This window comes from Dama dama, chromosome 31 (assembly GCF_033118175.1).
Source record: "Dama dama isolate Ldn47 chromosome 31, ASM3311817v1, whole genome shotgun sequence".
In the NCBI taxonomy this organism is placed as follows: domain Eukaryota; kingdom Metazoa; phylum Chordata; class Mammalia; order Artiodactyla; family Cervidae; genus Dama; species Dama dama.
The window spans coordinates 27371335-27397315 of NC_083711.1; the positions used below are offsets into that span (position 1 = coordinate 27371335).

At 40.1% G+C, this 25981-nt stretch overlaps 1 protein-coding gene across 7 annotated transcripts in view; it reads left to right on the plus strand.

Moving 5' to 3' along the window:
* Positions 1-683: 683 nt before the first annotated feature.
* Positions 684-25981, plus strand: part of NRIP1 (nuclear receptor interacting protein 1) — a 95310-nt gene continuing 70012 nt past the window's right edge. For 2 of the 7 annotated variants that reach the window (XM_061134288.1, XM_061134286.1), the window contains exons 1-2: positions 684-901; positions 21074-21155. The gene's annotated coding sequence lies outside the window, so the exon portion shown is untranslated. Of the gene's footprint in view, positions 902-961; positions 1049-1746; positions 1855-20453; positions 20477-21073; positions 21156-25981 lie in introns of those variants that run through there. The other 5 variants (XM_061134292.1, XM_061134287.1, XM_061134290.1 and 2 more) reach the window with 4 other exon arrangements.

The window sequence follows — 25981 nt, forward strand, 5'->3', positions numbered from 1 at the left end:
AAGCACTAACCTGAAAAATCGCTTTTCCTTTTAAGAATGTGAAGGTGTTCCCAAATCCTCATTCATATTTTTAAAGGTTAAATGACATCTTACACGCACAACACAACCATTACATAACAGGCATAGAATACTGTTCTATGACTTGGATAGTTCTTTTTCTTTTAAGTGCACTAGCAACTTTATTTTCAAATGCTGTCGAATCCTTAAGGATCTGAAAACCTACACATAGGAATGGAGTGTCTTATCCACTCACTTGTTTTGTGTGATAACTGTTTAAACACAGGCATGCCATTTCGGAGTTTACAGTGAGGCTAAGCTGTACTTTAGCGTTTTTGCAGCAAGCAAAAACAATTTCTGCAACGGTCCTCATTTCCCCTGGCAATTTTTTTTTTTTTTTTTTTCATGGCGAGTTACTAAATGCTAGATGCTAGAGTCAAAAAGAAACCTGACATCTGGGGAGGTGTTGCGGGGGTGTTAATAGTTCTAGTTTGATGTTTGGGGAGAGCCTTGAGGATGATTTTAAAACAGCAAATACAGGGAGAAGAGGGAAATGATGGTTTCGGATGACTCTCTCCTCCCTCCACTTTCTCTCTTCACCAATCCGTATCCCCCCCAATTTAGAGGCGGGTTCAGGGAGATCAGGCTGCAGGAAACCCGGAGGCTCTCCGGGGCTGCCGCCCCGGCCTCGTGATGTAATTGTTATTTCTTACTCGGAGCCTGAACCCGCGGAGAGCTGCCCGAGAAGCGGCAGCCGGGTGCCTTCTGCCTTGTCTTGGAGGGTCCGGTTCGGTCCGAGGACGATGTCGATTCACGGACCGACTCCGCTGGAGACTTCGCAGTGACAAAGCAGCAGAAGATAAACCCTGCTTCCGTCCGAGGAGCTGAACCCGGCGCTCCTCAGGTCTCCTTCCCAGTTTTCTTCTCGGACTCACCCCCGATTATCCCTGGGTGCCTCCTACGTGCTGGGCGCCGGATCAGAGGGGCCCGCAGTTAGCGCCCGTTCCGCCCCCCACCCCCCAAGACTAAAGCAAGACACACAAATGACAAGGTGGTGGAAGTTGGGGGGGTGGGCGAGAGGGAGCCCAGGAGACACGGGGCGTGGGGTGAAGTGGGCGGAGAAGGAAGCCTAAGACGCCGGCACCCAGGAAGGGACCCGGGGCGTCGCGACCCCCAGGCTGAGCCCCCTTCGCGGGCCTTTGGCCTGGGTCACGAGACTGGTCCCCCCTGCCCCCTCCGGGAGCCCCAGGAGGAGCTGTCCCGGCGCCTTCGGCGGCGGCGGGGGCTGCTGGAGCACCCGCCTCTCCCGGCCGCCGTGGTCCTCCCGCCGCCTCGGGGCTCCCGCAGCCCCCGCCCGGCCGGCCGGAGGTTGGGCGAGGAGGAAAGCCAGCCAGCCGAGGGGGCCCCGCGGTTCCCGCGAGCCTCCGGGACCCGAGCGCGTGCCTGCCGCCCCGGTGACAATGGGAGAGAACGGGGGAAAAAAGGGTTAAGAAACTTGGCTGAAGAGCTGAATGGCGTGGAGCGGCGAGGGGAGGGACTGGGCCGCGGCCGCCGCGGCGGCGGAGGGAGGAGCGCGGCTGCGGGCGGGCGGCGAGCGAGGCGCTCAAAGTCAGCCTCGCAGACATTGCAGCAGAGCCCCGAACTCGGGAGGCGGCGGCGGCGGCCGAGGCGGAGGGACGACCCGGCCCCGCGCTCGCCCGCGCGCCCGCCCGTGGCCTCGCGTCGGCCGCTGCGCCCGGCGGCGCAGCCGATCGGAGGGAAGAGCTCGCCGGGGCGCCGAGGGAGGACGGGGCGGCGGGGCGCCTTCGCGGAGTGAGCCGGCCGGAGCCCCGGCGCTCGGAGCCGCGGCGGCCTCGGGTGAGTGGCGGCCGCGGCCGGGGGGCTCGGAGGAGCGGCGGCCGCCGCCGGAAGCGGCCGGGAGCGCGGCCCGCGGCGGCGTTGGCGTTGGCGGGCAGGGCCTCGGGGGGCGTCGGGGCGGCGAGGGGCCCGCGCTGCGGGGCGGCGGGAGCGGACGCGGACGGCGGGCTGGGCTCGGCGGCGGGGGACGGCTTCCGGGCACATCCCGCCTCTCCTGCCGGCTCCGAACCTCCCCGGGAACTCGGGGGGCCCGGGCAGCGGGGCCGGCAAGTTGTGGAGTTGGCCCGGGGGGCTCACCGGCGCGTTCCTGGCCGTCCTGGGCCGGGGAGGGGGCGCGGGGAGGGCGGCCGCCGTGTGGCCCCGGAGCCGGGCCGGGGGTCGGGGTCGCGCCCCCGCTCGGCTGTCCCCCTCGGCCCGGAGCCCCGGGCGCTTCTCGCCGCGCGGTTCTCGGTCCTGCTGCCCCGGGCGTCCTGGGCGGCGCCGGGCGCAGCTCCCCGCCTCTCGCCCGGGTGCCTCCCTGCTCTGAGCTGGCCAGATCCCGGGCTGGGGAAAGTGGGTAGGCAAGGGGTCCGCGCTCCCGGCCCCCAGCCGACCCTCGGGTCCAGCCCGGCCCGTTGGTACTTATCCTTCCCTTCCCGAGGGCGAGGCCCCTGGAACCCGAGGCCTCAACCATCACTTTTCTCCGGAGCCAGAAAACCGGCTTCACCTCTAGAGTGAACCCCGTACAGGTCCTGGGAGGCTTCGTTTTTCTCTCTTACATCCATGTACTACTAGTGGGTGTTGTCTTATGAAGGGTTTCCCGGGAAATATTCTGCAAACCCTCACAACCTTTCCAAAGTAGTTTTCCAAATTTTAATCAAGAGTTGCTGTTCCGTCTGCGGGAACAAAGGGATCAATTATGTCTTAGAGGCGAGCAAGCTGGGAGTCTGTGACACATGTTGATCTCTGAAGTATCACAGGAGTTTTTACCTTCTATCTCGTTATTGAATTGTACTTTTGCGTTTTAAAAACATTTTTAATAGGGCGTTTTTATGTTGGAAAAGAAGTAAGACGTTCTTAGCCACAGGGACTTTTCATTCAGTTGGTGGAACTGGAGTTTGTCTCCGGTAATATAAATGATTAAATGTGAGATTGTGCGGGAAATACTGTTCTTAGAGGAAGAGCGTCCATCCATAGGGTGAAAGTAAAAAATGGTTGTCGAGTTACAGATGATGGTTGTTTTCTACGTTTGGGGAGGGAGTGGTTTGTGAAGCAGAGGGCTTTGGTAATTCATTCTTTAAAGTTATGAATTGCTTTGAACCTGCTTATTAGTGAATCATGACTTTAGCAAGTGGGTGGAATCTTCCCGATGTGATTCCTCAGTGGTTAATCACTAGTTTGCCACCTTTGTTGTTGAAGAGACACTGAAATAAGTGGACTTTTTAAACAAATGGTGCTTCATCTGCCTGGCACCAAAGTGTGGGTTGCTGCCTGGAGTATGTTGAAATGTTTTCAGCTTTGAAGTAAGTTGCTCTGGTTTTGCCCAGCGGTTTGGTAATGTGGTTTGGGTTTAACTGGTTTCAGAGAGTAGTGGCTTCATCACCAGGGCTAACTTTTCTCTGCTTGGAATTAGTTCCTAAAGACAAAGAAGATTCCAGCAGTGGAACAGCCATTATCCTGCAGGCTACCGGATTGTTAGTCTGTTTCCTACACTCTGGTGGGGAAAGACCTCTTTCCACACTTACCCCTTGAAAGTGCCCTAGAAGCAGGAGTAAAATACATACAAAAAACAAACAAACAAACAAACAAAAAGGAGGACTCATCATTGTTGATTTTACTCCAGTGCGCTCTCTACAATGCCTTTGAGGTAGTTGAAAACCAGGTTTAATGCTTGGACCCACTTCCCTTGTGGGTCTCCAAACTTTTACTAATTGGCCACCCTAAAATTGTATAAGTTTGCAGTAAAAAGACATCTGTAAAAGAGGTGGAAGGCTCCTCTGACTCTTGCAGTTTTTTCAGAGCAAAACATCATGATAAAAAATAACCTATACCACCACCTAGAGTCTGTTTGTTAGTTTATTGCTCCTGAAGTTTGCTTAAATGGACATGCCTCTTGTGGTTCTGATACAGCCAAAGAATTATTATTAAATACTAACTTTCAAAAGGCCATCCAAGAGAATGATTATTTGCATGATAAATAACAGGTGCCAGTTGAAATTATGCATGCTACCTTTACAATAGAAAATGATGACATATCAAGTTAAGTGGCCTATTTGCCAAAAGATATTAATTCCAAAGACTTTAAGAAATTTTGTGTCTGTGACTTAGGTAGCTCTGATTGCTTAAAGGCTCTCTGCATTGTCACCAGAGATTCAAGACATCTTACAATTTAATACCCTTAGGACTTTTTTGAGGTCCAAGTGAAACAAAAGCAATGATCAAATAAAAATGTAAGGGAGCATCACAACTCCAGAAATTCTGGAAACTTTAAAGGTAAGAGAGAAGTTAGGCTATAGTAAAGTTGCAGTTCAGAGATGTGAAAAGTAGCATCACTGTGAAATAAAGTGGCAATCTGTCCTGCTGGTAGTTTATACATAGTAAAACAATCTGTTAAATGGGAGGATGGGAGACCTTAAGAAGACAGCTCTGTTGCCATGTGGTTTAGCACATTGTCCTGGGAGGAAGTAACATTCCTTCTTTAAACAGTGTAACCCGAGAGAAAGATGGCCTCCAAGATCTTTAATTAAATACCAGTTGAACAGAGAGAACTAGAGCACTGTATTAATTCTGTCAAACATCACTATTTTAGAACATCAAGGACAACTAAAAATGAATTAACTCATATCCGAAAACAGAGTTTTATGGAAGGTGACAGATGAGGCAAAATATGTCAGTCTAATGGCGCAAATAGGGAGATAAGGAGATATGTCATTCTTAGCTCCCTAAAAAGATGAGAAGGAGGAAGGTTATTATTGTACAGATTCCATTGCAAACCGATACTGGAAGATGGTGGCACAGTAGTTTTAAATCAGAGTGGCTTAGGATATATGATGTTAAAGCGATTAGGTTTTAAAACTTGACAATTGTAAGAAACTTAAAAGGTCATTTTTAAGTGTTCCGAAAGAGCAATGATAGCTTTGTGGATCAGGTTAAAAAAATAACTCTGCCCCACATAAGTTTGAAACAGCTCATTTTTATCAAGAAAAAATTGTTCTCTTTAAATTGTGATAGGTTGAGTTTTGCTTTTCAAACTTCAGATTTCCGGTTGCCGTCAGGTTTTAAAGTATAGGTGGAAGCATTCCAGTTTGTCCTCACCCCACCTCCCTTTCTCCTTGTTGTTTCTGCTTTCTTGTCCCCTTCTTTAAAATGAGTAGCTTCTACATCTGTGGGTGTTTTCTCCCATTAACCTTGCCTTCATTTGTAACTTCGCTTCTTAGCTGTGTTGGGATGAAGGGTCTTTACACTTGTGCTCTTTCCAGATGCCCCTTCACGTGGCTGACGCGCCATGAGGGTGGGTTCTGTTTTGGTTTGGTTTCATAGTGGTTTAGTGCTCCACGGGTGCAGACTGGGGAAAAAAGCATTTGCTGTTCTAACAAAGCCCTTTGTATCCGTCTTCCAACTAGAGAAATATTTTTATGAAAAGCAACTTTTGATTACTATGGAAAAGTCAGAGAGACGCTCTGAGCAGAACAGGGCGGGGTAGTGGTTGGAGGCACTTTCAGGATCATGAGTTTGATTTGGCGAATTGTTCAAGATGCATTTCCTTAAGTGGCAGTTTTGCGAGGGGACTGACAGAGGGGAAAATGAGCAAACTTCATTCCGTAATATTTAGATTGACGCAATAATCAGAATTGACAGAATATTACTCCAGGAGGGTCACTAAGACTTGAGAAGGTAAAAATCGAGAGTGTCAGATGATGAAGCAGGCCAATGGCATGGAACTGAGGCTTATATCCAGAGGTTGGAATGAAAAAAAAAGTAAATGGAGGAGAGAGATCTTGTTTCTGTATCCTGTTTTGCATCTGGTACTGAAGCAGGAACATGAATTGCTGATGGTAATGGAGTCCCTTTTATGAGGGCAGCAATATTATATAAATAGTGGTGGTTTGAGAGGGAGAAATGGCAAGTTCCCCACTTGTGCATGTGCACACTGTTTTTGAATGTCTCTTAAATATATCTATAAAGTGGAAGGTCAAAATTGGATACCAGCATAGAAACAGGACTTAGTTTATTTCAAAGGAAATGAATTAAAAATAGACCATCTTTTCTTTATTCTTTTGAGATACGGTGTTTTCCAGGGGTCTTATTAAACATGGAAAACAGAGTGCTGAGGTTTGGGTGGTATAACTGGAGAATTCTTTCATAAGATTGCTGATAAGGATAACTTCATGTAAATAGCCCCAGAAAGAATGCTTTCTTTAAGCACAGTATCTGGTGATTTAAGGGGAGGGGGAAAATTGGGACCAAAGAGACCTCTGAAACCTTATCAGGGTTTTTTTGTGAACTGTAATGTAGATGTCCATCTGTTGTTTTCTTATTCCTTGAAATGTAATGTTCAAATGGAATTTTTGGAGTTCTGAAAAGTAGAGTTTGTTTAGAAGAGACGTTTCCTTTTATTTTGCTACAGATATGAAGAGTAATTTTAATTTTTCATGATAAATATAGGTTATTGAGATAAGTGTGTGTGTGTGTGTTAGTTGCTCAGTCATGTCCGATTCTTTGCAACCCCATGGACTGTAGTCCACCGGGCTCCTCTGTCCATGGGATTCTCCAGGTAAGAATACTGGAGTGGGTTGCCATTTCTTTCTTCCGGGGGTGGTGAGGGGGGGTGTCTTCCTACCCAGGGAATAAAACCCGGTCTCCTGCATTTCAGGTGGATTCTTTACCATCTGAGCCACCAGGGAAGCAGGATGATATACTAATTGTTGTCACTGTTGTATTACATACTCTGCACTTTGAACCTTAAAATTCCTATCGATCCCTACATAATCTTGCAAATATTACAAAGAATTATAAAAAAATGTGATGTTTTAGGATATTATTATTCCTGAAACACGTAATTTTTCTTAAATTCATAAAACATTGAGAATAAGAATGAGGAAAAGGTAAATATGGTACATTTTACCACCGTGTTAGAATTTTGTTAAAATTAGTATCTTGAGCCAAGCTAGGGATAACATTTAGCCTAGAGCTCTTCTAGGAGTAATGAGGTATGGATTTGAAGAATTCAGAAGACTGATAACTCAGAAATGTAGAAAAAATTACTCTTTGAAGTTGTGGAAAAAAGAACCCCACTGTATTTACTTAGTATTACTAAGATTTTTTTTTTAAAAGCTAAACCAGATTTTAAGATAAACTGTTATTGAAGATAATATATGGATAATCACTTCTTAAAGAAATTTTATTTCCATGTTTTTTGATCAAAATAAATTCAATAAGAACTCCAGAACATGTTGAAACTTTTCCTAGGAAGATGCTTGTGACATTCGTGCATCCATCTAGCCAGCCAGCCAGCCAGCTAGCCTCTTTCCTGCTCTCCCTCCCGACCTTCATCCGTCCCTCCCTCCCTCCCTTTCTTCCTTTCATTCTTCTTTCCTTCCTCTTTGGATAAATTGCACTGGGGTTAAAAAAAAAAAGCATTTTGTTAAGAAACTTGGAAATGAACTTGCTTCTCTGACAGTGAAGAGCTGTGTTTGAAATTCAAAGCTAGCATCTCTCCAATTTTTTTAACTTGGTACACCTCAAAGAGTAAAAGCTCTGAAAAGCTCTAGACCCATCTTGCCTCTTTAGCTTGGTGTCCTTCAGTAAAAATATTTTTAAGGATGGAAGGAAGAGACCCTTATTTGCCTTAAATTCCAGGTCACCGTCTGACTAAGCCTAGAGTTTCAAGAAATACTCAACTAGAAGCCTGCTGGGAATTTGAGTCATCAGCTTAGGATACCACTGGGACCAGGACAACTCTGACTGACCTGATGCTGGTGTTTATTCAGACCTTTGGTGGAAAGGAGTCTCTCACCCTTGGACCTGCAATTAAGAAAGTCATTTTTTAGTCACCCGTTAAATGATAGACAGGGCTACTCCTTGTTTTCAAATCTGTACTTTGCTAATAGATTGAGGGTAGCTCAGGAACCTAACAAGTTTGGGACTTGTGTTTTTTGCAGTTGGCTTTGATTATTTTACTTTTAGCTTCTTTACCAGCTATGTGAGGGTACTAAGTAAAAGTACCTAGTTTTCTCTTTACATAAGAGAAAAGCTGAATCACATAGTGGCTAAGATAGTTTCTCCTAGGAATTGTGTACTTGTAATTGTTAAATTTTCTTGTACTGTACATAATATGTGAACATGTTAACTATGTTACTGTGTTAATAAAGTAAGATAATTTAGCATTACAATAGTAATAGAGGAAATTATTTTTGTATACCATCTTAGAATAAGAATATTATTATAACTGTGATGACTTAAAAAACGGCAATGTGGATAAGAGAGCCTGACATGTACCAGGACACAATCAAAGTTTGAGATTTAGAAGTTTCAAGAGACAGCTGTCTTGAGGAATTTATCTAGATATCAGAGAGAGATGAAATGTTTAAGAGATTATATCTTTGTTTTTTTTAAAGCACACATTTTAAAGAATTTTTTTTTGATTCTCGAATTTATAGTAATCTCCAATAGAGTGGTAGATTTTTACCCTGGAAAAGAAATTAAGGAAAGGAAGGAGAACAGAAGAAGGGGGAGAACAGCAAGAAAAAGTGCTTGAAAGCACAGGAAGCACAACCAAACGGGATATAAGAAATACTCTCAAAATGAAGTTAATCACAGTTGCAGTTTTTCGCCAAAGGGTGTATTTGCACAATGGGTCATGTAGGCTCAGGTTTGACTTTTGAAAAACACATTTTGAAAAAGCATCTCTGTTTTATTATTCCACACATACTTTTCTAGCTGAAGTTCTGCTACTGAATCAGTGTGTGATAACTGATGAAAGGGAAGTCCTTTATCTCTCTGGGCAACATCTGTAGATTCTGTAGAACAGGGAGGTTAGATTTCATTTTGAAATTCTGAAACCCTGACTATATATCAATATATGTTGTTGTTGATGGGAAACAGTAAAGGTTTCAAGGTTGTAGCTTCGAAAGTAGAGATGACTGAGTCCAAACTTGAAATATAAAAAGTTATTTAGTTACTTATCTGTTGCATTTCCCTTTTTTATTGAGAGGAGAAGGGGCAGGGAAAAAAGAGGCTTGGGGGCTCTTGCTTTCATGCTAGGGGTAGGGCTGGCTGTTGTAGAGTTCCCCTGTGACATATAGGCATCATTTTCTCTATTTTGGGCTTCCCTGGTGTCTCAGACAGTAAAGAATATGCAATGTGGGAGACTTGGGTTCAATCCCTGGGTTGGGAAGATCTGGAGAAGAGACTGGGCTACCCACACCAGTATTCTGGCCTGGAGAATTTCATGGACAGAAGAGCCTGACAGGCTGTAATCCACGGGGTCTCTTAGATGGTAAAGAATCTGCATGCAATTCAGGGGACCCAAGTTTGATCCCTGGGTCAGGAAGATCCCCTGGAGAAGGGAAAGGCTACCCACTCCAGTATTCTTGCCTGCAGAATTCCATGGACAGAGGAGCCTGACCGGCTACAATCCATGGGGTTGCAAAGAGTCAGATATGACTGAGTGCTTAACACTACTCTATTTTATAGATAACAGACCTAGTCTGAGAAAGGCCTGAGTGACTTGCCTGAGGTCACACAACTAATTTCAATGATAATAATTTGATTTTCTATGAGAATAGAGTGACTTCCCTGGTGGCTCAGATGGTAAAGCGTCTGCCTACAATGTGGGAGATCCGGGTTCGATCCCTGGGTTGGTAAGATCCTCTGGAGAAGGAAATGGCAACCCACTCCAGTACTCTTGCCTGGAAAATCCCATGGATCGAGGAGCATGGTAGGCTACAGTCCATGGGGTCACAAAGAGTCGGACACAACTGAGCTACTTCTTCATCCTGTTCATCATCATCTGTGAGAATATGACATCTTTCGAAGAGAAAACCAGTTTCTACCTGATTTTTAGAAAATCATTAAAAAACAAAACAAAACAAAAAAAAAACCCTGCTCCCAGCCAGATAGCCACAGGACTCAGGCAGCCTGGCTTCTCAAAGAGCAGCCCCACTGGGAAGGCACCCTGCTTCCAACAGGTGTTTCTGCCGCCGTTGGCTGTGAATTGTCAGCTGACGTCCTGCTCCTGCACTTGCAGGAGGAGGTGGATTCACCCAGAGCAGTTGTGCAGACTCTGAGCTCTGGAGAAATGGACCACAGTGTTCTTTGAGGCAGAGAAAGCTACTATGTTTCTTGATATAATTCATTAAAAGAGCTTAGCATGGTCTTAATCTAGGTATTCCCAAGGCTAATTATATTTGTGCACTTCAAGGAGCCTTTGTAGCAGATTCAGAGCCTTAGCTTTTCCTGGTTGAAAAGTTAAATCTCTTGGCTATTATGGCTCTTAACATGATTTTTATTTTTGTTGTCCTGTGTTCACCCCCAATAGTTATAAGTACTGTGCTATGCTAATGAACTAGTCTCTGTAATACAAAGAGGAAACTGACAGTATGTTTGTTAATTTATCTCAAGGATGCAGAAATCGAGAGATGGGGAGTATGTGGCTTCATTTGGGGAGTAGACCATGGTCAGGAAAGAAATTTTTGAGTTAGGGAGGTTTGCGGCACATCATGTATTTTTAAGTACACATGAGGCATGTTCTTTTATTGTTGGAACCGTGAGAAATGGAGTTATAAATCTCTCCACCTCTTTTTACTTGCCTCATTTAAAATTTATGGAATTTTGAACCCAAAAGAATCAAGCTGAGTGGTTCCTTATACACTAAAAGGCAGTCGAATTGAAACTATATTGAATACATAAGATTGAGTAGTAAGGTTCATATACATACTTTTTAGTGTATTTTGGATTTTGAATTGCCGAGTAAATGTTGGATAAACGTCACCGTTAGTATAAAAGCTGGAAAAGAATGTTTGACTATGATTTTTTATTGAGAGTATATTGTATCTGGCCAAATAAGTGAGAAACTGTGTAAGCGAACAATCTGAGTAAGAAAATCTTTACTGAGTTATATAAATGTATATACATATGTATATACATAAATGTATATAAATTCAGACACATTTAAAAAAAATAATTGAAATAGACTAAATCTACATGAGGTCAAAGTTTGAAGATGGACAGTTTTATTCACTGCCTGTCTTTTTCCCCAGTATCTGAATGTTTGGTGTTACCGAGGCAAAACCCAAAGCAATACATTGTTCACTCTTGTTAGTAAAATGTTACTCTTACCTGTCCTGGTAATCCTCGACTGAGCTGAATCAGTGTTATATTCTGTTATATCTTTTGCTTTTGCTTGGGCTTTCAGGAGCTGAAGTACTTTCTTTTTTATTTATTTATTTATTTTTATTAGTTGGAGGCTAATTACTTCACAACATTTCAGTGGGTTTTGTCATAGGAGCCTTAGCTATCAGTTTGGAAAGGAATTTGATAGAAACTGTGAGATTTCTGAGTATAAATGTGCTTGTTCTAGAAATACCTTGTCTTACTTGCTCATTTTCAAACAAGTCGGTATTTAGAGGCATCTTGCTTAACAGAAAAGCACATAGGCTAGGTAGCTGGTGTAGACTGTAACTCAAATAGTGACCAGTGCTACTATTTAGCCTTACACACCTTTTCCTTTTCTCTTGATCTTCCTCCTTTCTCTATTTTTGTTTCCTTTTTTCCCGTTTTCCCTTTTGTTTTCTTTATTTCTCACTTAATCTTTTTCTTTCTTTTTTTTTTTTTTTTAATTGCTAGGAGTATCTGTGTGATACAGTAGGGTAAATGCTTATTCATTTTCCAACATTTTTGTTGTTGTTAATTTAAAACTTCCAAAACATTTTTTTGTCTGTATCTTACACAGGAGGACACTGAGCACCTAAGGATTTAAAGCCTCCAGCTGGCAGCTGTATAAACCCAGGGATGAGAAATCAAGTTTTGATTTACTTCCCTCTTTTTTGTTTGTTTGTTTTTGCTCTGGTAACCTCAGAAAGACAGACTTTTGTACCAGGTGTTAAGGAATAGTTAATAACCTTTGATGATGGATCCAGCAATATACTAAGTCTAAGCTGACCCCAAGGGAGGACCTGTGATAATCAGGACTGGATCTTACTTAAGAAGTGGAGTGAGCAGGGTCAATTGCATCATCCCTGTTTTTTGTAGCCTGCTTTCTTCTCATGCTGTTAAAATATGGCCTTCAGGACAGTCTTATGATTCATTTGATATTCTAGAACTTGGAATATATTTTCTAGGATGAGAATTTAAAAAAGAGAAGCTTTACAGTACAGGTGCACATCTGTTCATGCGGCAACCTTGTTTCTACATGTGGCATGTATTTTTGAATTATATTTAAAGTTCAGTAGGGCAATGACAAACCTATACAGCATATTTAAAAGAAGAGATATTACTTTGCCTGCAAAGGTCTGTATAGTCAAAGCTATGGTTTTTTCCAATAGTCATGTACAGATGTACAGATGTGAGAGCTGGACAATAAAAAAGACTGAGTGCTGAGGAACTCATGCCTTTGAACTGTGGTGCTAGAGAAGACTCTTGAGAGTCCCTTGGACTGCAAAGAGATCAAACCAGTCAATCCTAAACGAAATCAACCCTGAATATTCATTGGAAGGACTGATGCTGAAGCTGAAGCTCCAATACTTTGGCCACCAGATGGGAAGAGCCAACTCAGTGGAAAAGACCCTGATGCTGGGAAAGATTGAGGGCATAAGGAGAAGGGGATGTCAGAGGATGAGATGGCATCAGTGACTCAATGAACAAGAGTTTGAGCAAGCTCTGGGAGGTGGTGAAGGACAGGGAAGCCCGGTGTGCTGCAGTGCATGGGGTCGCAAAGAGTCGGACATGACTGAGCAACTGAATGACTATAAGGGGAATTTTATTTGTAGATGAGCAGAGTCAGATAACTGTAGTTAACTAGTGTGATCACAACACTTGCAGGCCAGCTCTGCTTACTACCGAAGAATAATAATCTAAAACCACTAGTGAAGGTGGTTGGGTCTGTTGGTTCCATTGGGAAATAGTGCCAAGATTATGGGCCCCACTCCTGTATTCTCCTGAGGAAAGGTACCAGATCAGAGATGACACTGTAGGCCAGGGGTGATCAGCGCCCTGAACCAGCTGCACCAAGATCCGCCCCTCTAGAAAGAAAGCAGAAGAGAAGAAACTTAATTGTAGCCTTTGATGTGGGCCACAGACTGACCACATTTCTAACCTTGGTGAAGCAAATTGGAATGGAATATTCTTACTCATGGGACAGAAGACAAAAGAGTGTAGGTGCTCATCATGGTCTCCACACCTCTAAAGTGATCAGATTTGTCTCACAGTTCCTTGAACCCCTGATTATAATAGTCGCACCTTTGTTGAATGTCTGTCCTCAGTAGACTGTCAGTTTCATGAATAGGAGCTTATTCATCAATGCATTATCCATGCTGTAGATGCCTGTTACATAGAAGGTTGCTAAAAAACATTCATTTTACTGTACCAATCTTAACTATTAGTGAAATCTGGCTTTGGGAGGCTTAGGAATGGAGCCTTTATGCATTAATACATAACAGCTGCTAATTATTATGAATAACTTATGCATAATAACTGCTGTCGTACCATTTTTTCTTTAGTCTATTTAAATTAGAACTTCTAAAAGGAATAATATTTCTTCTTTAAAATGTATCATCTTCTTTCCAGACATATTTTTTATGAAGGAAACTGTGAAACTGCTGGTGACATTATAATTAGTTGGCACTTGAAATTGTTTTGTATACTAAGTTTCTTCAAAAATACACAATTTGTAATATATTAGAATGCATGTTCAACAAAATCTTCCGGGGGCAATATTTACTGTTTTTTAAAAAAAAGAGAAAGTATTTTTAGAGCCTCATGGCGGTTTTCTTGACCTCACTTGCAGTAGTCATCAAAATCTACAAGCTTAACACATTTAATTGCATTGAATTTCACTTTTTGGGATAACTATAGGCATCTTATAATCTCATATCTAGTATTAATTTTGGCATTCAGTAATCTTAAAAGTTAAGAGATATCAAGAAGAAATTGTTCAAAACCTAGTAAATTATAGAACTTAAGTAGTTTATGAAGCCCTTTTGTTTTTAAAAGTTAGGATTTGCTCTTCACTAGAGGTGAATTTTCTGTTAGAACGTTATCATATTCCACTAGATTAACAATGCTAAGGTAGAAAATAAAATTATTTTAGCATGGAGGTCACAATTGCTAGACTAGCAATTTTCAAATACTAAGGAAAATGTGTAGGTTATATGGTATACACATATCTAGCATGGAGGTTTAACAAATGCTCTTAAAATGACTTTAATCCAGTTTCTTGCTTGTGAAGACAAAAAATGTTTACTAAACTTTATGCATAATTAGAAGTAGATGTCTTTTGTAAGCAAAGAAGATATCTGTCAGGACTTGCATATTTTTCTATTCACAAGCTTATAAGTCATAATGAAGAAGATATACAGGCTAATAGACTACTATCCAAAGCAAAAGAGTAGAGAAATTAGCCCATTTACTATTAATGTGGTATATTCTACTTTGTGTTTTTATCTGTGCAGAACTGCCTTTTCATTGTTCCTCAGTATCAGTCAGTATGTTGTAGGGTGCATGAATACCATGCACTAGTGTAACTTGCCCACTGTTGAATTCCTCAGTGTCTGAGACCCAAACTTAATTTCTATGTTATGAACTGACTCTTGTAATTAAGACATGATGTCTCATTTAAATTAATACTAATATTAAGGATAACAAGGTCATATTGTATAGCACAGGGCACTGTATTTGGTGTCCTGGGATAAACCATAATGGAAAAGAATATAAAAATGCATATATATATAAAATATTGACATTAATATCTTTTGCATTAAAAAAGGTGAATGAGACTCTGAATCATTAGCTTGCTGCCAGTTGTCTCAGTTTGACTGCTCATTTACCTGCATGTATTACATTTTATACATCCTTGTGTATATTCTTTCTGATGATGCCATTTTTATTTTTGGGCACTCTAGTATATGTGAATAGCAGTCCATTTACATACAGGTGTAAAAAGGATATTTTTAAAGATAATCAGCTTTTTCCAATGGGGATAAGTAGCCAGTTGTAGTTGCTTTCTGTAGCTTAAGTCATTTGCTTGATTCAATACTTAAATGAAGCATCAGTAAAGCAAAAAAAAACAAAACAAAACTTTGTTCTCATACCTATTGCCTTGGGAGTATTGCAGAATTTAGCAGTTCCCACAGATGACCATTGTTCCTTTTAAAAAGAAGAATAGTGAGTGGATAGAAAGTTTTGGTGTGGAAAGGAAAGATTACCTCAGAACTGATGTCGACATGCTCGTTGATTTTGCTTTAAGCTTATTTGTGTAGTGAATTTTAGTGGGTGGTGAAAAGGGTAATGCGTTAAAAGTATTAGTATCCTTAACATGCTCCAGAGTAGTTTGACTTTAAATAGGAGACATGGAGAATAGAGGATCAGTGTTAAAGATTAGATAAGTTTCAGTGTGGTTCAACTGAAGCTGTGAAATAGGTGAGTCATTTATTGTTTTCTGGCCTCAGTTTGGAAAATAAGGGGGTTGGACCAAAATGATGATTTGGTTTTTCCTGACTCTGTCAGAATCAGTATCACTTCAAAAATGAGGTTTTACTGGCACATGCATTGAGTAGCAGGGTGCATAGAACTGAGGGCTGTGAGGATGTCCCTTATGGTTTTTGAGCGTGGCATTTAATATTTTACAGCAAAGTTTTTAGTTTAACATAATTGAACTTGTACTAGATAGGGTTAATAGGCTAGACCAAAAGGTCAAAGCATAAGGCATTAGGCCTAATTAAGGGAGAGCAGGAGTGGCAGGAGTGTGTGACAGTTAAATGGGTCTCCCACGGACTAACGTCGGTTACAGTGCAACCATGCCTCAGCTTAAGTGGGTTATTTTGTGCAAAGGGCAGCATGATTAGCAGTTTGACATGCCAGACACTTCTGGCCAATCCCGTCTGTTTTAGAGGTTAAAAAAGCACACCTTTATGAGCTGATGGACTGATTTGTGTGCCCGTCTGGTAAAGATTAGAAGTCCAAGGCCAATGCAGTAAACGTCAGTTATAGAATATTGTACTTTCTTCGTTGGCTCATTGTTTTAACCGTCAACTGTTTTATAATGGGGGAATAACTGCTGTTTATGGAGTTGAATGCAAGCTGGGTGGGGGAACGAACAGGTGAGAGAGGAAGAAAACAGTGTCCAAGATAGAATTGTCAATTAACATGTTCCGGAGCAAGTGTTTCAGATGGAGATGTGGGCTGCTCTACAGACTCTTCAGCTTAGGGAGTGTTTCTGGTCCCTTCCTTACAGTTTTTGAGTTACGGTGTCCTTTTTTGAGAGTTATCTGAGCAACCTATCAGTGCAGGATACAATTTTATACTCAGAATTGGTAAGTTTCTTTATTTAGGTACCTCTTTTTTTGGACAAGATGCATCATTTACCTCCATACCATATATATATGGTTATCTTTCTTTACTTATATAAAGTGTCGTATTTGTTCGCTGACCTAGGGAGAGGTTAAGGAAAAGAAGAGAGAAATGACAAGGAGCGCACACACCCGTGTACTTGCTGTCTGGGTAGGATACACTGCGAGGCTGATTCATGCTGTTAGCATGAAGTGTGTGACAGCCTAGGCTGGGGCTTTCTTCTTCAGTTTTGAGAACTATAAGAGTTCTGCCTTTAAAAGTTCATTTTCAGTTCAAGGTTATAGCTCATATGAAGACATACAAAGGCTAGAATGTGGTTATAAAAATTGGTTTTAATCTAATATCCAAAGAAAGGAAAACTTAATTAGATATGTATGAAATAGAACTTTAGATAGATATTATGATCATAATTAGTGAGTTTTAAGAACATGAAGCATTCAGTCTTTTGGATGGGTAGAGGGAAGTGTTTGAGAAATAACAAAATGTTATTCTATTTATCAGAAATTATCATAAGCATGAGATTTGTAATTAAAAATGTGACCAAGAGCACTGGAAATGATATTTGAAGATGGGGTTGGCCCCAGTGCTTTCATCCTTGTTGAAATATGTGAACCATGAATTGTTTGTTACATAGTTATGCAGATTATCTCTGTGTGTGTATGTGTGTGCAAGTGTGTGTGTGTGAGAGTGTGAGAGTGTGTATGTGTGAGAGTGTGTGTATGAGTGTGTGTGTGAGTGTGTGTGTGTGAGTGAGTGTGAGTGTGTGTGAGAGTGAGTGTGTGTGTGAGTGTGTGTGTATGAGTGTGAGTGTGCGAGTGTGTGTGTGTGAGTGTGAGTGTGTGTGTGAGTGTGAGAGTGTGTATGTGTGAGAGTGTGTGTATGAGTGTGTGTGTGAGTGTGTATGAGTGTGAGTGTGTGTGAGAGTGAGTGTGAGTGTGTGAGTGAGTGTGAGTATGTGTGAGTGTGTGAGTGTGAGTATGTGTGAGTGTGTGTGTGTGAGTGTGTGTATGAGTGTGTGTGTGTGTGTGTGAGTGTGTGTGTGTGTGTGTATGAGTGTGAGTGTGTGAGTGTGTGTGTGAGTGTGTGTGTGTGTGTGTGTGAGGTCGCTTCAGTCGTGTCCTACTCTGTGCCATCCTATGGACTGTAGCCCACCAGGTTCCTCTGTCCACGGGATTCTCCAGGCAAGAATACTGGAATGGGTTGCCATGCCCATGTTAAATCCTGAATTGTTTTAGAATTAAATTATCTAAAGAAGATATGGTCACTGAAAGTTACATGTGAATCATAATAGTAACTAATACATTTTAAAATACATGTATGCATTTATTTTTACTACTAAGCTATTCCAAAATGAACTGGTTTAACTTATAGAGAGAAAGTGAGATATGTTATTTATCATTTTAAAAGGACAAAGTGACAGCAAGGTGTTGGAGTTTGTTTTGGAATATAGTACTTAAAAATGTTTTCATCTTTATGTTCTTTGTGGAGTAACATCAGTTGAAATGATTGGGATCTAATATAGATTTACATGGAAAGAGTCCTGCCCTTCTAGGTAGGGAGAAAAGGTGAAAAGGCATACATTTTATATTATTGATTTTTTTTTTTTGCCTAAATCGTTTTTAAATTACAAAAGTTTGGCTTGAGTAGTATAAAAGTGCTTTGGTATAATAGTATTAATACATTAAATGTAGGAGATTTATCTAATTTAATGGACAGAAGCTTCTTAAATGAATCTCCTGGTGATGATACGTTAAACCTAAAACAAATATTTGAGGTTATATATTTGTATTGATAGTACATTTTAAAGGTCTCTAGATCCTAACCTTTTAGTTTCCTTCTGTTTTCTCCAGTAAATTCAAGTGCCAATAACATCTAGTTTGTGTTACGATTTTACTAAAGACATATTTTGTAGGATTAACTTGTTTTTGTCTGTTATGATATTAAATTATAAAATTTTGAAGAATACACATTTTCCCTTGTAATTTATGGTAGCCAGTTTCTATCAGCCAGTTTTATTTCTTTACTTTCACTAATGTGGTATTATTGGCTTTGAGATATGTAAAAAGTCTGCTCCTCTAAGCAAATTAGTTGAATATATGCTTAGGTTGTGAAAAATCAAAGCAGAAATGCTTAATATACTTAGCGTTCTGTGTTTGCAGTCCTTGTCCTAAAAATTGCTATAGCTTTATAATCTGACTTTTAGTTGTTATTTTTTTGAACCATTGGAAGTAGTAATAGCCCTGTTGCGTGTTTTGATCTTTAGTGTTGATAAGGCATGGAATTGTCCTTTGCCTCTATTCAGGGAGATGGCCTTTAATAAGAGAGCCATAAGATAAGATGGATTTAGCAAATGCATATTCTTATTATGTTTTGCATGTGTATTTATGAAATCAGTATGTCCAGTTATGTACGATACATTTCAGGTGGAGATGTTAGAGATGGCTGCACCTGTTGACTGCGGTAAGCATTGGGTCTCTCCCGGGGAGGCAGGGAGAAGGCCTCCCCACTGTCTGAGTACATCATCCCTCCTTGGTAGATTGCGTACATTTTGCTTTTTTGTATTCTGTGACCTTGCAGTCAGTGACTTCAGCCCAGAATAGTTTCAAAGTCATGTAAATGAATGCAATTAAGGTATTGCTTATCATCTTACATAGTTCAGATGGAACTTTATTGGATAGAGAGGTTTGTTTGCTGTATGAGGAAGGTCAAAGTAAGGTTAAATTTTATTACATAAAATGATTTGGTAATGGTTTTATTTAGCTGCTGAAAAAGTAGTGTCCTAATAGGAAATGATAATGCTCTTTTTTGTTTTTAGTCATTATGCAGTCTCTTCAGGGTTTTTTGTTATTGTTGTTGTGTGTGTGTGTGTTTTTTCTCTCTATTTTAAGGTGATAAGTACTTGTCTCCTAATAAAATTTGGGGAATATTCTGCCTTTAGTTATGATTCGAGGTATTTTTGAGGTTACACGTTAGGTGACATTCCTTGCTGCTGATGGAGGGTAGCTTAGGAGCTGCTGAGCTTAGGAGTGTGCTAAGAGAGCTTGTGTTAGTGTTCAGTTACCATGCCGGTTGGTGCAGAGTCCCGGGTCACTAGGGCAGAGAAGAGCCCTGCCGCCCAGCTGGCTGACTGTTAGTAGGGATTGGGAGAGTATTGACTTAGATACCCGGAGAGGGTTGCTAAGGCGAGCTGAGAAAGGGGAGAGGGAGAGCGTTGGAGAATGGCAATTGAGTATGTGTACGTGTGAAGTGTGAAATTTTTAAAAAAGCTGAGTATTCTCCATTGTGGTTGGCTCATGTAACTACCTGCTTTTGTTTGCTGATCCTGTGTTTACTTCAGCATGATGTATTAGTTGATAAAGTCTCTCAGATTCGTTGACTCATAAAGCAGACTTTACTCAGCATCAGCTCTCTGCCTTGCACCATACTAGGTCCTGGGGGATTCAGAGATGAATGAAAGACTCGCAGTCACAGGGGGAGTAACAGGAAGCAGGATACAAAGTGACCCAGAGGTAGAGTGGTTAAAGAGTCTGCTTCCCTGGGATATCACAGAAGCATCACTCAAAACAATGTATAATCTGTGTATGGTTTTCAGGAGACTGAAGGGCACTAATGAAATAGTGATGGAAATGCTTTGTTTGGGGGGTTTAAGGTTTAGGTTTATTTATTTATTTGCAAGCTAAGCTATAACCCCTGAGAACCAATCACAGGCTGTGGGGTTCCTGTTGTTGTTCAGTTGCTTAGTTGTGTCCAACTTTTTTGCAACTCCATGGACTGTTGCACCCCAGGCTCCTCTGTCCATGGGATTCTCCGGGCAAGAATACTCAAGTGGGTTGTCATTCCCCTCTCCAGGGGATCTTCCTGACCCAGGACTCAAACCCTCATCTTCTGCATGGCAGGCAGATTCTGTACTGCTGAGCCAACAGGGACGCCCAGGCGTAGGAACTGAGAATTGTGGAGAATGTGAACCTGACGAACTTGTGCAGTGGCTGGTGTGAGTGGAATGCTGCTGTGAGGAATCTCGGAGTTGGCCCCATACTTGTCTTATCATCAGCTGGGCTCACTGTCCATTGGCCTATTGGTCAGTATACGGTTTCCTCAGCCACCACAGTGTTAAAGGGGGGCTGTGGGTCTTGCTGGCCTAAAACTTTTTCATCCACTCTTTTGTTCTTATAAGAATAAACTGTCCCACATGTTGATGTCATTCTATATCTAGGATGATTCTGATTCCAAGTTTAGTATTTTTTGTTGCTAATGGTCTAGGGGGGAAAAATGAGGTGTTTCAACTCTTGTGTTGACTACCAAGTAATTCTAATACTTTTCTTCCAGAATCTTTGATCATAATTCCCCTTGGTCATTGACATTTACTTCTCATATAGTTGAGAATTGATGGAAGAGTCTTTATACAGTGTATAGACAGATAAGTAGTATGTTTTGATGTAAATAATTTTATAATGCATATTTTTTTTTTATCAGATGCGATCAACAGCCATGCCCAAGGAAAACATGTATAATTAAGAATATGTTTTACTTGCAATATGTCTTTTTTTTTTTTTTTTGGACATTTTTTTCAGATTTTTTTTTCGGTCAGTAGTTAAGATTTCATTGTAAAAGATACTGTTGAAATTCTTTGAGATAAGATGCACTTGAAGTAACATTTCTTTTTGTTAATTTTCAGAGAGTGCTTGGATTGTGAGCGATTTAAGAACTCTGTTCTCAGGACCCATTACTTTAACATTGAGGAGAAACACATCCAGAAGGTATGTATTTTGCCTCATTGCTCCACTTTTTACAATGTAGTTAAGCCTTTTCAGTTATAGGGAAGAAAGAATATTATGCCATATTTTATTTTTCTTAAGTTTCAGAGATTGATGACTGAGTTGCTTGACATTTGTAACAGAGGAGAGGGATATATTTCAATGTTGATAAATTCTGAATTTTGTGTGAGTACAAGAAATCTGGTTTAGATGGAACCAGTTTTGCCTTTTTTAAATATCTGAGATATTTACATTTTACCTTTTCAGCACAGTACTATTTTAAAGAATGTTTTGATTTGAAAATCAGTTGTAAAAAATTCCCGTTTATCTGAAACAGTGTGAAATACATGTTAAACATGCAGGCAGTCTTAAAGCTCTTTGTGCCTACATAAAATTCTACCTTCTAGTATAGGGACCAGCTGTCGTCTGTATTTCCATCAGTCTTTCATCAGGGTCCATGGACACATATAGCCAGGTCACCTGACTCCGCCTCTGAACGTCCATCTGCTGAATTCCCTCTGCATTATCACATGTGTCTAGGTTGGTGCAACATAGTAATTTAGCTGCTCCATAGGCCCTGAGTCTCAGGACATGTGATATATTCCCGGGAAGGAAGGATTTTAAGATCGTCACTTGGTAAACTTACCTGCTTTGTGTTTCTGTCCTTTACAACCCCAAGACCCCATGTGGACATACCAGTCAGTTTTGCTGAGGTCAGTGGTGAACACAGGTCCCCTTCAGTCATATCCCAGGTTTCCTTCTTGATGTCCTCCTTCATATCTCCTGTAAGTGTTGTGGTGGTCTTTTAAAAAACTTGGCAGCTGTCTTGCTTAGAAGAGAAGCTGATAAAGGAAGAATGCATTAATACATTTAATAAGAATATATTTGTTAAGGTTGTAGTGATTACATGTGACTATTAACTGAAGATAGGTCAACTTCTAGTGTCAACCTCTTTGAATCCATATGACTATTAACTGGATATCTTGATTTATATTCACACGAAATAACACAAAAGTCAGTTTTACAAATTTTCTTATGTGATCACTTGTCAAGCACTATGAGTTTGTAGAATTGGATCAATATAGTCTTTTATATTTCTATAGCACAGTATATTGAACTCTGTAGGTTTAAGGTTATTCAGTATTAGCAAAACAACATTTTCTCCCTGTTCCTGTCAGATGGAGAGGGTAAAAGCAAATAGTAAATCTAAATAAACACATTAGGACTGTAAAAGAACTTCTAAGTGAACTCCCAAATACAAAATTTAATTTTTATGTATACTTTATCAGTGAAAGAGGATATGATCTGAAAGCCTGAATTTTGTGAAATTTAAGGTTATCTTTTTAAATTAAAAGTTAACATATTACATACTTTAAAATATAAACATTCAAATAGTTCATAAGTATTAGTTATAGAGACATTTCCTATACTTTTTAAAGCCATTGTAATTTATCCATTTATGAAAATTCATCAAGTAATTGCAAAATTAAGAATAGGTTGAATAGAATTGAATTGCTTATTAGCTTTTATTAAAAAGAAACTGCAAAGAAGTTTAGTTGCATGGTTGAATAGAGAGATTCTTATGTAAATTTTGAATAGAAATTGCTTTTAAGTCGTTCTTTTGAAAATAACTTATGTCAAGGTTTTTAAAAAGTAATTTCTTATATTTAAAAAAAAAAACCATTTTACTGAAGTCTAACTTCATATAGTCAACTTGGCACTCTTACTTGCTAGTTCAAAGATTTTTGGCAACCCACTCCAGTATTCTTGCCTGGGAAATCCCGTAGACTGAGGAGCCTGGCAAACAGGCCATGGGGTCACAAGAGTTGGACATGAGTGAGTGACTACACCACCACGGCCACCCTGCCTAACTGTACTGTACCCCAGAAGGTTCGCTGGGATCTGTCCCGGTCAGTACTGCCTCTATCCCGTAGAAACTGGTCTTTGGCATCTTATATCTTGGATTAGTTTTGCTTCTTTTTGAACTTCATACAATTGGAATCATACAGTGTGAACTCTTTTGTGTCTGACTTTTGTGATTAACATTATGTCTTTGAGTCATCCATGTATATATCACCCCCCTCCCCACTGCCCAGTCGTGTATATTCCATTGTATAATTATACTATCCTTTATCTCTTCTACTGTAAATGGATATTGAATATCTTACCAGTTTGGGGCTAAAATAAGGTTACTTGAACTTTTTAAAATCTTTTGGTAGAAATAAGCATTCATTTCTGATCAGTGTGTGCACAGGGATGGAACTGCTATGTGACAAAATATATGTGTCTAACTTTACAGTAAATAGATACCTAGAGTGCTTCTAAGCATATTTAGGAACTGTCAATCATTGTATCTTTTACTAATGATAGCTCTTATTATGAAATTGACTTATTTTTCTCTAGCTTTATGTGAACTCTAAAGTGGTTTTTCTAAGAATTATGAAATTTTCCTATCTGTTAAAATTAAGTAGTCAGTTTTCTGATTCCATTATGTGTTTGGTTCATGAAACTTACATCTGTCCTAACCCCACTGAAAGCAAATACGACCCAGAACCCTCCTGTACATACTTATAGTTAAGGAAATACTGAAATGGGTTTTGAAACAAATTGCTCACATCATATAATGAAGCCTTTTACTTTATTGTTGAATTTTTAGTAACCTCTTTGACTATCTAAAATCATGGATATGTTTGAGTAACAAAGTAGTACTTTTGCATTTATGATGAATGTTTCTTGTGACCTTTATCTGTGTTTGTATTAATCTGCTTGGTGATTAAGTGAAATTATTCACTCTAGAACATAGGTGCTTGAGAAATTTTATCATCAGTCTTTTTCTCAGTCTTTTTTATAGAGCAAAGCTGTTCTACTGAACTATAATGTTAGCTCAAATTTTAAATTTTCTAGTGAGTGAAGTCACTCAGTCATGTCCGACTTTTTGCGACCCCATAGACTATAGCCTACCAGGCTCCTCCATCCATGGGATTTTCCAGGCAAGAGTACTGGAGTGGGATGCCATTTCCTTCTCCAGGGTTTCTTCCCCACCCAGGGATTGAACCCAGGTCTCCCGCATTGTAGGCAGACGCTTTACCGTCTGAGCCACCAGGGAAGTCCTAGTAAAGCACATTAAATAAAAGTAAAAAGCTGATGAAGTTTGTAAAATATTTTATACTGATATCTACAAAATATTATTTCATTGCTTAATTAGTATAAAATCATGAGATATTTTACATTCTTTTTCTCATGCTAAATTTTTCACATTCAGGGTTTATTTTCACTTTGTATCTCATTGCAGCTCAGACTAGTCACTTTTAAAGTACTCAGTAGCCACATGTGTCTGGCGAACAGTAAGGTTATAAAGTTACATCTTGGATGTTTTAAAAAAGACACTGCTTTAGTTAAATTCATATCAGTTAAAATATACTAAAAATTCAATGGGAAGATTTCATGCAGATGCTAATATGGTATGTTTCAGTAGGTCTCAAACAGCCTGTTTTTCCTTCAGTGTAGGAATAAATTATATTTTTTAAAATTGAACATGGGATTAAAGCAGTTAGCCTGCATCTAGGGGTCATTTGTGTGAAAAATGCATATCTTTAAATTAAAATCAAAATGTCAGATCCACATTGTCTCTCCTCCTCTAGGTTATATGCTAGTAGAATTTTATTTTTTGTGTGTGTGTGTGTGTTTTTAAAGCGTGGCTGTTTTAATTTTAGTGTGATAAATTGACATACGATGTAACTTCACTATCTTCCAAGTAGAATAGTGAAGTGAGTAAAGTGGCTCAGTAGTATCCAGCTCTTTGCGACCCCATAGACTGTAGCCTACCAGGCTCCTTCATCTGTGGGATTTTCCAGGCAAGAATACTGGAGTGGGTTGCCATTTCCTTCTCCAACAGGGCAACTCAGAAAAGGCTGTATATGTATAAATGTACCTATGACTTTTTATTCATTAGGATATTCAAAGAATACCTAGATTTTGAGGGTTAATGTTTATTCATGAATGTATTTGCCGAGTGAGATGCAACGAGATCTGTAAGCTGTCTTACTTGAACCTGGGTAAGATTTTGCTACCACTTGGGTTTGCTTTAAGCTTTTTTAGTGTCCAGAATTCGGAATGTGGATAAAGAAATACTAGTCTATGACAGTGGTCATTTGTGGAGGGTTGTCCTGAGCAGTAAAGCTTATTAAGCAATACTTTCCATAATTGCATGTGTTAGCAGTTATTTTGGGTTCTTGATATAAGGGGTATGTGTGTGTGTGTGTGTGTGTATATATATATATATATATATATATGGTTCCTCATAGTGGTGATGTTTCACAAATGTATACTCACCTCCAAACTCATCATTAAATATGTACAGCTTTTTCTATCTAAATCTTTTCTCAATAAAGTGGTTTAAGAGAATGCTGGACATCTAGAAGGAGCGCATGAGTATTTATAAGTGTTTATTGACTAAATAGTTATTGAATGTATATTTTTCACTCCCCAAATTTTGCCTTATGGACTTTCTGAGGCAGGAAGTATTTGAAGGAAGAGAAAACAAAATCTTTAATTATATTTGTAGTAATACATTTTGATAGTTTGAATTAGTTGAAAGTAGTTTATCAAACTGATATGTATATCTCAATTAAGAGTAATATGTAGATATGAAGTTTTCTAAAAATAGAGTGTAGTATTATGATCAGGTCTTTCATCTTTGGAGTATACAAACATGCCTTTTTCCATTTTGTTATAAAATAATGGTAATCAGCTTGAGAAGTACATTTATAAGAGATACCTTATGTTTCTGTAAAATATAGAGATTCATTGTATTTTAAAATTACTCTGAA